The sequence below is a fragment of the Equus quagga genome, chromosome 7, assembly GCF_021613505.1.
Source record: "Equus quagga isolate Etosha38 chromosome 7, UCLA_HA_Equagga_1.0, whole genome shotgun sequence".
NCBI classification, from domain to species: Eukaryota; Metazoa; Chordata; class Mammalia; order Perissodactyla; family Equidae; genus Equus; species Equus quagga.
The window spans coordinates 10,520,931-10,539,762 of record NC_060273.1 but is presented as its reverse complement, the minus strand read 5'-3'; positions in this window follow the sequence as shown (position 1 = coordinate 10,539,762).

The window sequence follows — 18,832 nt, the reverse complement described above, 5'->3', positions numbered from 1 at the left end:
GCCCACAGCTCCATGGCCTCCACTTGCAAAGCGAAAGTAGGTCACCTGGCTATTTCAGATTTTAGAGGCAGGCGAGATACAAGAGAAAGGAATGGAGTGGGTGGAGCCAATAGCCAGGGATAAGAGGTGGAGAGCTGGAGAATTCAAAGATCTTTTGTAACTTTCTGAGATAAGGAAGGAAGAAGGGAGGGAGCGAGGGAAAGAGCAAGGAAAGAAGAAAGATGGAGAGAGGGTGGAAGGAGTCTGGCAGGCAGATGGTGATTTGCAGGCAGGGGGGCAGACAGTCTCCGAGAACCTCTGAGACCGGAGGCTGGAGATGCTAAGTGAGCAATCTTATCTGCAGCCCATTTAATTGCCTGGGGAAGCCAGGGCAATGGAGGAGGCCACATGCTCTGCTAAAGCTTTCAGAGTGGTCCCTGGGGCTTACTCCCTCCAGGTGACTCCCATTTAGGCCAGTGTTAATGGGTCCCCTGCCGAGAAACCCTTGTCAGACAGTGCAGTTAAAAGGGCCTCATTCAAATAATTGTCATCAGAACCAAAAAGGCCCCGGGGCTGGGAAGGTGAGCTCAGGCTGCCCTTGCAGGCAAGCCTGGAGCGAGGCAGCTCGCAGCCGGCAGCCCCGGCTCTGCTTGCCTTTCTCCAGGGGACAGCAGGGCTGTGCAGATTCAGGGTTGCACTGTGCATAATGCTCACCTCGGGGCAGGGCGCCTAGTACAAACCCAAGATCAGATTTCAGATCATGATAGCAGGCGGGAGGGAGGAAATGTGAAGAATCTAGAATTTCCCCCCAGGGAGGCTGGAGGCATGTAAGCTTGGTTCACTTACTATGTACCAGGGGCTACTGCAGGTGCTGGGGATGCTGTGCTGAGTGAAACGGGCAAGGCCCTGCTCTCAGGGAGCCGAGGTTCCAAGGAGCGGTGACAGAGCTCAGGAAACTGACACATAATTAACAGGCTCTCAGAGAGAGAAGAGAATAAATAGGATGAAGTCCTAATGATTGGCTGGGAGTGGGGGCCACGAGGAAGAGCCGTGTCAGAATGACCAAGAAAGGCTTCCCTAAAGATAAGACCCGTGAGCCAAAACCTCAATGTTAGGAGGAAGCAAAGATCTGAGGAAAAGGGAGTCTGGGGTGGAGGGAAGAGCAGGCAAAAGGCCTGAGTTTGGAACCAGCTCAGCATGTTAGCAGGACGGAAAGAAGGTCAGTGTGATGAGCACACAGTGAGTTACAGGACATAAATCAGAGAAGTTGGTCCTTGTGGCGGTCAGCCTCCAAAATAGCCCCCAGCAAACTTAGGAGACTGAGTCAAGCTCCCCAGCTCACATGGGGGGTAAGGACTTGAGCCTGATCCCACGAACGGACCAGATTTCTCAAAAATGCAAGCAGCCCAACTGTCCGCACCACCCCACTGTTCCTGAATCTCCAGCCTCACTGCACCTGCAAAGGGGACTCTGGTTCTTAATTAGTGTCCATGGAACGTGCTGATTTCCTCCAGGTGCAAGGACCTTCCGCATATTTCTGACTATTTAACCACATATTTTAATCCATGTCTTTCCCCCCCACCCAATTTATTTACTAATGAAACTGTTCAAATGAGTCCAACTTGCATCAGGTCTCGCCTTCAAGGCGTTTTACAACAAGCTTCGAGAAGGTCCCTGGGGAATGCTCTTTCTGGTGGGGCTCAGTTTGGGGGTGAATGGAGGATCAGTTCCTCATACTCCCTAAAGAATGAGTCAGGCTGCCCTCAAAAGGATCGGGCAAGGGCTCTGATTGAGTGGCAGGCAGGACTCAGGGTCCATGACCCCATGTGTGCCCGCACCACGACAGGCAGGAGGAGGGAGCATGATGTAACAACAGCCCAAAGAACCCAGCATGGAAGAAGACAGCCCAGGTTCTATAGCCAGCTGGGCCTTTCACAAGCTGTGCGACTGGGGGCAAGTTAGTTGACCTCTCAGAGCCTGTGACTCTTCAGTTGTGAAATTTGTTTCCTGAATTTCACTTTCTAAGGACTATGAAGGGGATTGGACGAGTTAATTAATGCATCTCAGAATACCAATGACAGTGCACAGTGGGTGCAGCGAGGGCGCTGATCACCTGGTTCATGTCCTGGGTCTTCTCTTTGCTACTTTGATGACTTTCCACCAAGGACGTAACTTCTCTGGGCCTCAGTTTTCTCATCTGTGTTACGAAGGAAATGACAGCACCCACCTCATGAGATTGCTCTCAAAATGCAATGAGATGGTAGAATGGTGTTTAGAACACATTAAGCGCACAAGAAATGCTAGCTATTGTTATTTTAATGTGCTAGAGTTCCTGAGACACAGTCAGCATGAGATAAATAGCAGGAGCCATTTGTAGAAACAGCCAATCAACACACAGCTAATGTCAACCTTAACGTTCCTGGGACAGATGCTGTCCCCTGAGTTCTCTTGAGGGCCACCTCCACTCTGAACCATTAGGCGTGGATTGAGTGCAGCCGTTCTTACACTTGAGCGTGCATTACCATCCCTTGATGCTTGTTAAAGCGCAGATTGCTGGGCCTCACTCCTAGGGTTTCTGATTCAGTGGGTCTAGAGTAGAGGCCTGATAACTCATGTTTGTAACGAGTCCCAGGTGAAGCTGATGCCGCTGTTCTGGAAGCACACTTTGAACCATCGATTTAATAGTGTAACTCTCCGGGAGCCATCTCCTTGTCAAGCTCTGGCCGCACGTGCCACCCATGAACCATGATCCCATCTCACTGCCCCATACAGCCCTTTCAATATGGCGGGCTAACTGGAAAGGGGCCACCAGAATTCCTTCTCGCATCCTCTCCTCTGATGCTGCATGCCACCCTCTCACCTTGCAGTCACCAGACAGCCATGGAATTTATCTAAAAAGACCAAGCTCCTCCCTACATCCCTGATCTGAAAAACAGACTTTTCCAGCAATACTTTATCAGCTGCTCTGCCTCTGTCTAGTTCTGGTTCAGAAAGGGTTAAGGAGTTTTTTGTTTCGGTGGACCCCAAATGTGAAGGGGTAGCAGTTCTGCTGCTTCCAACCCTCAAATTAAATCAGTCTCTCTAGGGAAAGGTGCGACTAGAAAGATTCATTGAAAAAAAACTCCCTTGATTCTGAATTTCATTAGCTGTGTGTTAATATTGTGACCAAAATTAATTTTAGACCAAAGTCAAAACCAGTTTTGTCTATTTTCCTTAAAAATATATTTTACCTTCGGAAACTTGGCAAATAGGAAAATGCAATTCACTACTAAATGAGCCTTGCTAATTCGCAGTGTTATCTTTAGAGAAGTGGTGAGGAAAAAAAGAAAGAACACAGAGAATTATAGAGAAAAATTTGGAGAAGGAAAAAAATGAGACTGGCACAAACGAAAAAATAACACTGCAGACCTAAAGGAATGGCTGGAAAATATTTTTGGTAAAAGGCCAGATAGTAAATATTTTCAGTTTTGCGGGCCATGGAGTTTCTGTTGCAACTATTGAGCTCCTTCCTTGTTTGGTGAAAGCAGTCTGAGATGATATGCAAATGAGTGCGTGTGAATGGGTCCCAATAAAACTTTACTTAACGAACGTGAAATTTGAATTTCATATAATTTTTACGCACCACCCATGTTATTTGTCTTTGTGTTTTTTCCCAACTATTTAAAATGCAAAAGCCACTCTTAGCTTATGGATTGTACAAAAAGAGATGGTCACTGAATTTGGTCCACAAGTCGTAGCTTGTGACCCCTGACCTCCAGAGAACAGTCACTTCTAAGCATCACGTCTGCTTTCAAAATGCTATCGCTACTTTAGGGAAATATTAGACAGGCTTGTTTTTCTCTTACCTGCATGATAGCGGTCATTAATTGGTTAAACAATCCCCTGGGCTGCTGGGGGAAAGAGATGGTTAAAGAGATGTGGGTGGCGGAAATATGACGGAATCTATCCGTCTGCCCAGTGAGAAATTTCTTTTCAGTCCCGATACCAGTTAGGTAATGGCAAATAAAGGATGTCTCAATCCCTTCTGGCATTTTGTCATTTGACGTTTCAATGCCAAGTAAATGTCTCCTTAGTCCAAATGATTTCATTTCTAGGACTTTCCCCCATAGATGTAAGCAAAAATATTTGTATGAGGATGTTCCTGGTGACATTGTCATACAGAAAAACTGGATGTAACCTAAATATCCACATTCAGCCACTACTTAAGAAATTCATGGAACATCCATACCACAGGGTAGTACGCAGCAGTTTAAAAGAATGAGGTCAGTTTTTATAAACTGATGTGGGTCAATGTCCAAGATGTATTGTTAAGGAAAAAAAAGTAAGATGCAGAGTAGTATGTTTGGTATTATCCCTATATTTACATATTTGAATATGTATAGTAAAAAATGTTAGGAGGGAAAAATCCCATAAATAGCAATTATCTTAGGGAAATGAAGCTAAAAGATGAAGACAGCAATGGGCTCTAACATTTTATCTTAAACATTTCTGTATTCCAAATTTTTTGCAACCAATTTTGGGTTTTTTTACGTTATATGATGGTTAATTATTTTATGCATCAACTTGACTTGGACGTGGGGGGTCCAGATATCTGGTCAAACATAACTTCCGGATGTGTCCATGAGGATGCTTCCAGAGGATGTTAGCATTTGAATCGGTGGACTGAGTGAAGTGGATCGCTCTCCCTGATGTGGGTGGCCATCATCCAATGGGTTGAGGGTCCGAAGAGAACAAAAGGGCAGGAGAAAGGGGACTCATTCTGCCTGACTGAGCTGGGATACCATCTCCTCCTGCCTTTGGGACTCCAGGTTCTCCGGCCCTCAGACTCAGAATGGATCCCTCACCACCGACTCTCCAGTTCTCAGGCCTTTGAACTACACCGCTGGCTTTCCTGGTCTCCAGCTCATAGACGGCAGATCGGGGGACTTCTCAGCCTCCATAATGGCGTGAGCCAATTCCTCCTTATCATAAATCCCATTCTAGAGCAAGGCCTACATTTATGTATCTAGAGAGAGAGGTGTCTGGATCTGTCTGTCTATATATCTCCTATTGGTTCTGCTTCTCTGGAGAACCCCTAATACACTTTGGTAATAAAAAATTAATTTAAAAAATGTCCCTCTCTTCACAAGAGGGATGGAATCAGGGAAGGGCTAACCCAGAACCTGCATAATTTTGCTCAAAGTTATTTGTTGAAATAAAGAATGAAAGAATTGGAGTAGTTATTTTTTCTTTACTTTTCCATCCAGTCAATATACAGTTCTAGAATAGGGTTATTGGGTACACTATACAAATGCATTTATTCTTTCAGTCCACATTTACTATACAAACACTCTGTGTTAAGCATTGGATTCTAATTTAATGAGATTTATGTGACTTTGAAGGACGTTTTTTAAAGAGTTGTTTTGAAAGCTGTTTGAAAGTTTTGGAAGTTATAGAAAACATGCACATATCAGGATTCAGAGTTTTATTATTTTATAGATATCCTTCATGGCAGTTAGGAAAGCAGGCCGTAATAACCATAAGAGTTAGGTGGTACCGTCTTAGTTTTAAGTTTTAAAATGGAGGTTTCATTGTGTCACTTTCACAAGGTCACACAATTAATAAGCGTTAGATTTGAATGTAGATGTGTGACTTCAAAGACTATGCTCCTTCTACTAACAGCAGAGACCAAGATCCTTTCACCCTTTTTGACACGGTAATAAAATCCGCAATTTTCCCCTGGGCTCATAGCCACCCAGAATAAAGTTTAAACATCCTAACCTCCGCGGAAATTAGTATGGCCATGAAACTGAATTCCAGGAGTGAGAGGAAGTAATCTATAGTGGCTTCTAGGAAACCTTCCTAGGACATAGTTACCATGGACCTTCTGCCTCGTCTTCCTTCCTTTCTTCTTCTTGCTGGCTGGAGCACCAGCAGCCATCTTGGTCAATGAAGTAAAAGTCATGTATTGAGTATAGAAAGATCATAAGTTCCAGAGAACTATGGAGCTACCATACCAGCCTCAGTCTCCCTGCCTCTAGACTTCATTTATAAAAAAAAGAAATACATTTCTATTGTTTAAGTCAATGTCATTAGGGTTTTATTGCAGCTGACCTTAATCTTATTATGCTATTAGAATACAATGCCTTCCAATCTGTCATCACTTTGGGGGAAGAAGTCCTGAACTACTATCAATAACAATTTCACCTCAAAAAATCTAGGGGGAATCAGGTCGCATAAGGCAACAGCCATGAATAGACAGCTTGTTCAAAGGGAAAGCATAATGGAATTCTTTCTGAAACAATTGGTGTTGATCTCTGTTTTGGGTAAACATTGAGATTCAGTGCTCACCAAAATCAATATTGACTTCGCCTTCACTTTGCTCAACATTCATGCCCAAGGCAATATACTAAGATGGAATGTGGGTGAGAGAGGTCAAGAGAACATTCTCCACCTCCTTCTGCATAAGCACAGTGCATGGGCTAGTTCTTAACAAACCTGTTAAGAAATACCAGAATTGAAGCCAAGTAAATAGTTTTGGATTATAAATGTACTGAGGATACACACAAAATGTCTTTTATGAACATTATTTTAAACGTATCATATTTACATAGTACTTGCTTAAAACCGTATTTTCTCAAGGACTATATTTCATCAAGGACATTTCGAAAAACATTGTTTTGTCCATTTTAGATAAACTTATACCCAGGAATTTTTAAAGTAAGACAAACTTAGAAAAACAAGAAAAAAGCTGAAGCTTAAAGCCTTTCTACCTCATTCAAAATCCTAAAAAAGTACCCTACATGGCATTTAGAAAATAGAGATATAATACTCTAACGTAAATGGACAGTCCCTACTAAAATGTTTTAAAGGAAGAGACAGCATGTCATTATTATTGCTTTTGTGCTGATTTTTTAAATTATATTTTCATTACCATGTTTTTGTGCTACAAGAAATAGCAGTCTGAAATATGAAATTAACATTTAACTTTGAAATTTCCTTTTAAAAAATTAAATAAAAAGATTTATAAAAACCAATAACTATCTACTTTAAGCTCTACATTCATTTCTTAAGCACGAGTCTTCCAGCAATTCCTAATTAGTGATAACCTCCAAATGGGCTATTTTGGCTTAATTTAATCTCAGGTTTTTTTCCTTTACGATACTTGTTAATTTGCAATGTATCTATGGGAAAGAAGAGTGATTTTTCACAAACAGCTAAAAAAATAGAACCATGTTATGGGACTAGGTATTTCAATGTAACCTGAGACCAGATCTAAATACGAGATCACATTATAGCTGTTCAATCAATTTTTGTCATAACGGCTCTTGAAAAGTTATGGTGCTTTTGGATGATCACTTTTTTTTTTTTTTGGATAGCAATGTTTTTGCCCCAAAACACATTAAATAAAAATGCTATAATAAGTGAGAGTTTGACACTGTGGTTTCAGGCACAGACACACTCTCCAATTTACCCAACACGACTGTTTCAAGTTAGAAAGTATCAAGTGGAACAAATTTGAATTGCAAGCTATCTTTGGATGAAGCCAAAAGATTTCGCGTGCGTATACACACCAAGAGAAAGGGATAAAGAGGCAGCGTCTTCTGTAGTGCTCCAGTGTGTTTTGTAATGTACTGTTTCCATGAGCACTCTCATTTTAGGCTTGTTCTGTCCTAAAGGTGTTTATCTGAGCACTGCTGTTCCATTTTTTGTGCAGTTTGAGTGCAAAATAGCCAACCCACCAGTCCCCAAATGGTTCAGAAATTACTGGAGAAAGTGATGCAGAAAGAAAAATGCGCTGTTCAAAGAATGATTAACTTCCACTCCTCCACAGTTGTCTTACCTTTCTCCTTTGGCAAGTGCAATAAACCTTCTTTGCATTGTATCTTCTGTACAAACTATATTTACGTAATTTCCATCTTTTATTTATTACATATATATGTAAATTTCCTTACATTGATCTATTTTTCCTTTTGCAAATTGTGAGAACACTTTGGGTTCAGATGGAATGCATCATAATTTTCCCGTTAAAAGTAATGGATGGGGCCGGCTCCGTGGCCTAGCAGTTAAGTTCGCGCGCTCCGCTGCGGTGGCCCAGGGTTCAGATCCTGAGCACGGACATGGCACCGCTCATCAGGCCACGTTGAGGCGGTGTCCCACATCCCACAACTAGAAGGACCTGCAACTAAGATATACAACTGTGTACGGGGTGGGGGGGAGGTTGGGAAATAAAGCAGGAAAAAAAATATTTTTTTAAAAAGTAAAGGAAAATTTTTTTTCCATTTAATGGGATTTACTTAGCAGCAAAGTTTTCAGGAATGAATTAAAATCATTAAACAAGAGAAAGGTGGATAGATTCCTCCCCATGCAGAAATAGGACAACAAATAGTCTTTCTCACTCACTTTCTCTCTTTCTTACTTTCTCCCCATGTGTTTGACAGACTCTTAACATGCACCCCAAGATTTTCTGCCCTTCTGGTATAAATTTCCCTGTATAATCCCCAGGAGTACCAAGATGGTAGATTTTATTGCTGTGATTACATTGTCACATGGCACAGTTGACCTTAGGATAAAGAGATTGCCCCAGTGGGACTGATCTAATCACACAAGTCTTTCAAAAGCAGAGAGTTTTCTCTGGCTGGTCATAGAAAGCAAAGTATGAGAAGGATTCAATTTGAGGGAGATTCTTGGTTGCTGAGAAGAAGCTGGCCACATGATAAGAACCTGAGGTGAGCCTTTAGAAGCTGAGAATGGTCCAAGGCCAACAACTACCAAGACAATAGGAACCTCAGTCCTACAACCACAAGGACATGAATTCTGCCAATGATCCAAGGGAGCTTGGAAGTGGAACTTTCCCTGGTCAAACCTCCAGATTAGGATGTGGCCCAATGGACACCTTGATTTCAACCTTATGGCTTCCTTAGCAGAGAATCCAGCTACACTGTGCCAGACTTCTGACCCACAGAACTGTGAACAAGTAAAAGAGCGTTGTATTAAGCTGCTAAGTTTACGGTAATTTGTTACACAGCAATAGAAAACTAAGATACCCCATATCAGTCAGGATAGACCAAGTTATATCACAGTTTAAGGAAACATTTTCAAAACCACAGAATCATAAAACAACCAAGGTTTGTTCACACAAATATCTGATGTGGGTCATTTGAAGGGTTCCTCTCAAAATAGTCCAAGGATGCTGGAAGCTCCTTTTTAGGAGGTGTTTCCATGATTGCTAAGAGAAGAGCACAGCAAGGGGGTTTTACAGCAGCTAGGCAGTGACTCATGTCCCTTCTGCCCGCAACCCATTGACCAGAACTAGTCATGTGGCCTTGCTCAACGTTAAGAAGGCTGATAAATATGATTCCCTTATACTGGCAAACAATAGTCATTTCCACCACCACCTTCTGAGTCTGCTGTCCTCCTTTCTCCTCCTACTTCCACATGTTAGCAGATTCTACCAACATGTGGGGCTGGTTTGAAAAGCACATCCATTCAGAGGTCTCAGACAGGATGAGTCAAGCCCACACGCATATTCAGTCAAGCTTCACACTATTCTTTAACATTTTTAATTCGTTGCCAATATTTAAAAAATTAGAACTTTTCCCATAAAAATCTGAATCTAAGTCTTCTCTCAAAACATTGGGAAGATCTTGCACTGATCTATTTCAAAGAATGAAGTGGAACTATATGGCCTGACCTCGAGTGTGTTCTAAACAGTGTTGTTACACGAGAAAAAATCAAATAAAACTTTTTTATAGTATGTCTCTACATACTTATGCATAAACGAAGTTCTAGAAGAATATATACACCAAACCATAAATTGTAGTTACCTGTTGGAAGTGGAGTGAGGTGGGGGTATTCCATGGCAGCCAGAATTTAAATTACGAGTTTTATCTGGCTATGAAAATTCACCAAGTTTGCTTTCCATCTTAGCAGAGATGAGAACAAGTTTATGCCCTAAACTGAGAGAAAGTCTCACTACCATTTATTTTTAAGATGTTTTATTTTCTTAAACACAGCAGAATAAAATGTCAATGCACTCGTGCCCTCACATAACCATTTTTATGAATTCTCCATTCTACTTTTACAAGAAAAGGGCAAACAACAAGAAAATGCTTAGGCAGGAATTAAAAAAAAAAACCTGAAGGTATTTTACAAGCCAATACAAATTCATTTTCACTTGTAGTCCCTGTTTAGCACTACATCCAATTGATGGTAGTCATAAGACTGATCTTGACACACTGAGAGAGCATGAATCATCAAAGAGAGATCTAACTGTGATTTGCTCTGTGGTGGATAGCTATGTGTTGCGTCTGCTCGGAATAAACTTCCATCTTCTGAAACGACTGATCTCTCTATCGGTCAAGGACTTTTGTCACTTTTGGCTACTCGTAAGTTATCCCCTCCTTTCCAACACTCCAATTTCTTTTTGGAAATTTATCCCTCACTCATTGTATTCAGAATCAGTGGCTGGTAAATCCAGGTATATGCCCTCTTATGGAAGGTGGAACAATGACACCCCTCCCCCAAAAATGTCCACGCCCTGATCCTCAGAACCCGTGACTACGTTATGGTATATGGCAAAAGGGAATTACAGTTTCAGACGGAATTAAAGTTGAGAATCAGCCAACTTTAAAATAGGGAGATTATCCTCGATCGTGGGAAAGGGAGACAGTGTCATCATAAGCGTGCTGCAGAATGGAAGAGGGAGGTAGAAGAGGAGAGTCAGAGGGAGATGTGGGAAGCAAAAGAACATTCAGAGAGAGATGCAGCATTGAAGACGGAGGCAGAGAGCCGTGAGCCAAGGAAAGCAGGTGGCCTCTAGAGATTGTGCAAACCAAGGAGACGGATTCTCCCTCAGAAAAGAACGCAGCCCTATTAACATCTTGATTTCAGCCCAGTGACACCTATGTCAGCCTTCAGATCTCCAGAACTATCCCATAACAGATTTGTGTGGTTTTAAGCTACTAAGTTTGTTACAGCAGCAATGGACACTAACACACTCTGTTGCTGCTGGAGAAGCCAGGGCAGTCTTTCTGGCAGAACCTGCTTCTGTCCCCCTCGAATGGAAACTCAGCAGCATCTCCGCTTTCTCCCAGTTTGATTCAAATTTTCCTTCTTTTTGTGACTCTCCAGTTTCCTTTTAATAAATGTATCCTTTTGTTTAAGCTGATTGGAGTGGTGCTCCCATCACTTGCAATGAAGGGTCCTGATCGTATTTGCTAAATCAGGGAGAAGACTACTTTTCAATAGATTTTCATTTCCAAGGATTATGATAAAAGGAACCGAAGTATTTATTAACCTGTAGGTAACCAGTTAATGACAGTAGTTACAATTCACTATAGGTAACCAAGATTTGAATGGAGGAAACTTGTTTTTGTAGGATGGCCTTGTTAGCCCATTATTTCCCCAAAAAAGAGAAAGAATAAGGACAGGACAGTGGGGTGCAGAAGTCTGGGCTCTGGAGCCATGCAGATCAGAGTTCAAATCCCATTTATTCTGCTTGCACACTGTGTGACCTTGGACGTAAGATGTCCATCCACTTGGCCTCCAGTTTTCCACATGGTGTTTTGAGCTCTGTGTTTCTGACTCCCGTCTCCTGTTTCTCAATTTGCTCCTGGGAACCTTATCTATTGCTCCCTTAAGACTATAAAAGTTTGAACGTTTTCTAGTCTCAATTTCCTTCTCTGAGAAATATGGACGATGCCACACAGATTTGGAAGATTAAATGAAATAATCCATGTACACAAATGATACAGTTCCTGGCACATAGTAAGTACTCAATAAATGCTAGCTGACAACATAAAACCAAGGACAAATGAACCTCCTTGAGCTTCAGGTTTCTCATTTATAAAATGAGATAGGCGTCTTTCTCATGCATACCGATAGAATTTTTAAAAATGGAGTATTTAAAGGGCTTGTCCGGCACAAAAATTGTCCCTTCACCTTTCCTCTTCTCAGAGAAAGATATTCAAAGCAGCATCAACATGAGTTGGTTCTTTTCTTCCCGTTGGCCTAATAGCATTGTCATTCTATTTCTGAGAAGATGGCAATCCCTGAGTTGGGGCTGTGCTCCGTTCTGACGCTGTGTGCTAAGTGCGTGATCAACTAGACCTGGTTAGCCCCATCTATAGCCGAGGGACCTGAGGCAATGAGCATTTTCTGATCTTTCCAGAACAGCAACTCCTCAGAACTGCTCTATTCCCACAGCCCTCAAAAAGTAGACCAGCCGCCTGTTCATATGTCCGGATTAACTGAGGGAGGAGTGAGGGAGGAGGTAAGTCCCCTGTTTACCAAACACTTTTTTGCTGAAATTCATTTAAGCCAGAAGTAGGCAATTAAGGGCAAGATGATTTAAAAGAAAAAACAAAAGATTCCCCGTTAAGATATACATATACTTTTAAAAAGCAGTTTTTCTGCGTTAATGCCATTTTTGCTGGCACATAAGCCATGCGGGTATATAAGACATTTATATCTCAATTCTACATTACATTTTTGGGGGAAAAATATAAATATGTTTTTTATTGTACATATGTACTGAAAGTGATTTTAAAGTAATTTTCGTTGGAGGGAACACATTCCTTTTGGGTGATTTCAGTACATTTTGCTCGGTATTAAAATCTAATAGAAAATTATGAGCTCTAGATGTGCAATAATATTGTGCTAACCCAGAAAAAAAGATATAAAATCAGCTAGAAGAAATATTTTGATATCAATGATTAATGTTCCATAGCAAAGTTAGAGTAATCATAAATTTAAATCTAATATATTAAGGAATTAACCTTACTTTACCTCTGATAAGCTGTGTGGTCTGTGGCTTATTGTTTGTGTTATGAAATCTCCCTTTAGGTCTACGTGTGCTGTGGTGCTTTGCAGTGTGGAGTTCTGCCACTAGGGGCAGCATCATCTATTATTTTACTTCCATTGCTGGGTAATTCAGGTGTACACTTTGCTTGTGTAGGAAAAATACAGTAGCTTGCTTTGCGACTCTGGGAAATCACTCCTCTTTGGGCCTCAGTTTTCTCAGGAAAGATCTGGACTAGATGAGCTCTGAGGTCCTGACAGTTAAAATTCCACGGCTCAAGGATTATTCTTTTTGCTGTTCTTAAGATGGAGTTGTAGAGAGGAGAACTGAGTCATCGTTGCAGGTAGGACATTGCTTTCACTCTAGGACTTAGACCAAGTCAACTCTTTTCACTGGTTCTTAGTTTTCTTAATTTGAAGTGAGATGAAGTTCATGTTTCCCAAATGCTAGTTCCTCTTGCTGCACCCCAATACTAGCTTCTGGTCGAGTAGGTTTGGCAAGGCAGGGCAAAGAGAGTTGAATGGGCTTCTTTCTATAGAACTTCACAGTGTCTTTTAAGTAATAATGTGATTGACTACTGAGGTACTGGGAGTTCAAAGATTGATTAGATGATAACGACAATTGTCTTAGTTTCCTACAAACGAGGTGGCTTAAAACACAGAGATTTGTTGTCTCATGGTCCTAGAGGCTAGAAGTCCGAAATCAAGGTGTCAGCAAGACCATGCTCCCTCTGAATGCTCTAAGGAAGAATCCTTCCTTGCCTCTTTTAGTTTCTAGTGGTTTCTGGCAATCCTTGGTATTCCTTAGCTGGTGGCAACGTGATTCCAATCTCCGTCTCGCTCTTCACATGGCCTTCTTTCCCGTGTTACTCCTCTGTGTCTCTATTTTCAAATCTCCCTCTTTCTCTTGTAAAGACACCAGTCAGTGGATTAGGGCCCAGCTTAATCAAGTAAGATCCCATTTTAACTTGATTAAATCTGCAAAGATCCTATTTCCAGATGAGATCACATTCAAAGGTACTGGGAGTTAGGACTTGAATACATCTTTTGGAGTGACACAATTCCACCCACCGCAGAGCATCTTCTAGCCTCTCAAAAATTTATGTCCTTCCCATGGGCAAAATATATTCACCCTGTCCCAATATCCCCAAAAGTCTTAACCTATTCCAGGATCAACTCTAAGTCAAAAATTTCAATACAAAGATCAACTCAAAGACTCCCAAATCTTATCATCCAAATCAGGTATGGGTGAGATCTAGCCTGAGGCAAGAATTACAAAGAATGTAAGCCATATGTGGAGCTGTGAACCTAGAAAACAAGTTGTCTGTATCTAACATACAATGGTGGGACTGACATAGGATAGGCATTCTCAGTCTCCTTCCCGTAGGAAGAAAGTAGAAGGAATAATGCGGTCATTGTCCCAAGCAAGCTTGAAACTCAACAGGGAAAATTCCATTAAGTTTTGAATCCTGAGAATAGTCCTCAGTGGCTTGATGCTCTGCCTTCTGGGCCCTAAGAACCCTGATATCCTCAGGGCTACCTTTGGAGTCATTCTTCTTTTTTCTTGAAGGGTAACATATTTGCAACTGAGTACCTCTATCAGCTTGTGTCCTGCCTGTGGAATTTTGGAAGCGCAACAGCCTTCCTTCATTTCATGCTGTCCCTGTCCCTTTTAGTCCAGGCTGGGAAAGTTTGTGCTGGTAGAACATTCTGAAAAACCTCATCGGTCTCTTGTGCAATTTACAGGTCTCACACCATCAGACAAGAGGGCCTTCCACAGATCCTTTCTGGGTAATCCCATCTCTCTTCCTGACTTCTGCTGAGATGACTGATTATATCCATTAGTCAAACATCTAATCTCTTTAGCAAATGGTTGTCTGGCCACACTCTCTGGACATTGTCTCCAGAGCATGCTTTAGCATCTTTTGAAATACAGATGGGCTGAGAATTTTCTAAATCATCAAGTTATGGCTCCTTTTTGCTTAATAATTCCTTCCTTAATTTATCTCTTTCTTCTCACATTTTACTATAAACAGCAAGAAGAAACCAGGCCACGCCTTCAACACTTTGTTTGGAAATCTCCTCAGCTAAATTCCAAGCTCATCACTTACAACTTCTACTTTCCACCCAATGCTAGAACCAAATTCAGGCGAGTTTTCTGCCACTTTATGACAAGGATCACTTTTCCTCCAGTGTCCAATAATTTTCTTGGTTTCCTCACTACCTTTTGAGGCCCCACCAAAAGCACCTTTAATATTCATAGTTACACTACATACTGTTCATGACAATATATGGATTCTCTAAGACAATAGAAGCTTTCATTACCATCCTCTTCACCTCCTCCTGAGCCCTCACCACTATCTCCCTTAGTGTCCAGATTTTCTACCAAGAGGCTCTTCAAGTCAATCTAGGCTTTTTTTATCAAGTATCTCAAAATTCTTCCAGCCTCTATCATTAGTCAATTTCAAAGCCACTTCAACATTTTTAGGTTTTGTTGTAGCAGTACTCAGCTTCCCAGTACCGCATACAGTGTGAGTTTTCTAGGTTCACCATAACAAATTACCACCAACAAAATGGCTTATAACAAGAGAAGTTTATTTTTGCACATTTCTGAGGCTAGAAGTCTGATATCAAGGTGTTGGCAGGGTGATACTCGCTCTGAAGGCTCTAAGAAGGAATTCTTCCTTGCCTCTTCTGGCTTCTAGTGGTTGCTGACGATCCTTGGCTTGTGACAGCGTAACTCCCATCTCTGCCTCCATCTTCAAATGGCCTTCTTCCCTCTGTATCTGCTCTGTGTCTCTGTCTCAAAATATCCCTGTTATAAAGACACAAATTAGTAGATCAGGGCCTACCCTAATCCAATATGACTTCATCTTAACTCAATTATCTCTGCAAGACCCCATTTCAAATAAGGTTACTATAGTCATAGGTACTAGGGGTTAAGACTTGAGCATATTATCTGGGGGGACACAATTCAACCCACCACGATGATGATGATTGGGAGAAGAAGGAGAATAAGAGAAAGAAGATGATAAAGAAGATAAGACAAAAAATGATCGAGCACTTATTAAGTGCCATGTAGTATGCTAAGCATGCTTTGCCTGAATTATTTCATACAGTCCCTTAGAAGCCCCATAATAAAAGTACCATACTCTTATTATCCTTATTTTTCGACCAAACAAATGTGGGCTCTGAGAGGTTAAAACTGTTGCCCAAGATAGAATGAGTTTGAGATTCACCCCCGTTTTGATGGGACCCTGAGCCTATCTATGCTCCTAACCACAATGCTATCTTGCTTCTTACAATACTACACTCCACCCTTGAGGATTTCAAAGTCTGGTGAAAGCATCTTCTTCTTAAATTTTACGTTCAGAAAATGATAAACCAATTTTTGCCCAAAGTGGGACATGTACCGCTGGTAGTACACGTGTTGATTTTAGGTGATACGCAGAATCAGGCCACATAGGGGAGACGGTATTCCCTTAAAAAACAAACAAACAAACAAACAAAACACCTTTTTATTTTGAAATAATTGTGGGCTCACAGGAAGTCGCTGCAAAAGCTCTTTATCCAGCTTCCCCCAATGGTGGCATCTTACGTAACTGCAGCAAGTTATCAGAATCAAGAAATTGACATTGGTACGATATTGTCATCTAGGCTACAAACCCTATTCTGACTTCACCAGTTTTCACTTGTATGTACATGTGTGTAGCTCTATGCAATTTTATCCCGTGCATAGCTTCGTGTAACCACCACCACGATCCTGATTCAGAACAGATCACCACAAAGGCACCCTCTTATGGGTATTCCCTTTTCAATTCACTTCATGACTTCAGGGAGAACGTCTCCACCTGCAGTCACTATTTCTTTAACACCTAACGCTTTCCTCTCTCCCTCTTGATCAGAGACATCACAGATCCCAGCCTTAGAGTCTTCAGCAGACAAAACTGTCAAACAAGCATTGTTATTATTTTATTTTCCCCTCTAATTTTACATGTCTATTTGTGGCAGGACGTACTGGCTTCCTGGGACCATGAGGAGTGACATAAAATTGTTTTCTTTTAAACAAAGATATTTAAGTAACAAAAGTGAGTTACAGTAAAGAGAGCGAGGAAGTAAATAGTAATACAGGTGGCATGCAGACAGGGCAAAGAAAGTGAGAGAAGATGGTAGGCGTGTGCTTAAAGTTTGCAGAACATTGGGCTAAGAAAACTTTGAACCTAACTCAGATGCAGAGGTGTTTTATGACATCCAACAGGAAGAAGAAAACTCAGGCGTTGTCCCTGGAAATGCATAGCAGGCCCATTAAAACTGGAAATTAAAGGAGTGTGTTTTTTATTCTGGCATTTCAAGGCCTTTTTGTGAAAGGAGATTTCAATTTGGCTGGTCACTCACACGAGTGAGTCATCCAGCCAAGCTTTGTATTCTTCGTGTCATTAAATATTGCTGCCGCAGGGGTGGGTGGCACACGAGGGCTAGGACAAGGCAGCAGCTTTATTCGGAAAGTCTGGCAGTCCTCTGACAAAGGCTCCTGATCTGAAAGGAAGTGGTGTCACCAAAGGGCAGATCTGCAGTTTTCTTCAACGAGCTAGGAGGGAAATGGGGACGAAACTCATCGCATCTGTCCCCAGAAGAGCCAAACGTGCATTGAAGCCGGTGCTGCAGAGGTGAGGCTGAGAGGCAATCAACGCGAGGGGCTAATAGAGATGGTTCCGCTAAGTGTTTAGCTCATTATTTCAGCTTTCGTGTCTCTTATTGTTAGAGTACTTCACAGAATATATTACGGCGCTTTCAGATAAATGGTCTAAACCCACGCTAAGTGAATCAGAAAAATCAATTAATTTGTAAAACCGTACTGCTGGAAATAATGTTAGGTCTGTCCTTTTCTGGGCAGTGGATTTTTCAAGGTGATTTGGCTGGTGATCCTTGAAGTTGCAAGTTGTGTATCAAATAATAGAGTTGGTTTGTTTGCTTCCGTCATTCATTCCGTCAATATTTATTGAGCCCCCTACAATGTGTGAGACACAGTTCCAGGCACTAAAGATATAGGAATTGAATAATGCAAGTTCTTACCTTCTTAGAGCTTACATTTCTCGGAGCGGGGAGGCAGAGTAAACAGATGAACACATCAAGCCATGCCACATAGTGATATGTACTATGGAAACAAACACACGAAGATATGGCAGAAGAGGGCAGGGAAATGAAGGCCCCTCTGTGGGGAGGATAGTCTGAGTGATGACTCAGTAAGCACTTATTGAACACCTACTATGTGCTGGGCATTCTGTGGGTGGTGGGGGGAGGAGTAGAGGGAATAAAAAGATTTATTGGGCATCCACTTTCTGGGCAAGGTATAAATCATAAAAACAACGATTATAAAGGTTCAGATACAGCATTTTCCCCAATATCCCTCCAAGATGGGTGTTATTCCCATTTTACAGTGAAGATTTGGGGATTCAGAAAATTTTAATTACTCTTCGTAGCAGAAAAGTTCCAGCACTGAGAATCTAGCTCAGGTCTGTTTGGTTCTAAAGCTGTTTCACTCATACCATGTTCCCTTCTCTGTACAGACAGAATTGGAGAAGGGACCAATGAATTCAAGACTCTTGGTGCCACCATACATGCCCAGAAAGATCATCACCTGTCAAATATAGACTAAGACACAAGGTCCTCCTAACCTGATTTCATTTCACCAGTGAATCAGAAGGCATTTAGGGTCTTATGGGACTTGGGTCAGCATTCTGAACCTCAATTATTATTAATGATAGATAGATGGAAGTATTGACAAACAAAAAGTGGTGAATATGCTTTTGAATAACAGAAATTTTGACTCATAAAAATAGAAAAAAGAAGTTGAGCACTTTGCAGATATCAACCCAGGCCTCTTTCCTGCATTCCAGATGCATCTATCCAACTGCCTACTGACATCTCCACGTGGATGTCCAGCAGGCATCGCAAACTCGACACGTCCCAAACCGAACTCCTTATCTTTTCCCAGTAGACTGCTTCTCCCACGGTTGTTCCCATCTCATGTCCTAACAGTGCCAGTAGCTCAGGACAAAATCTCAGAAGTATC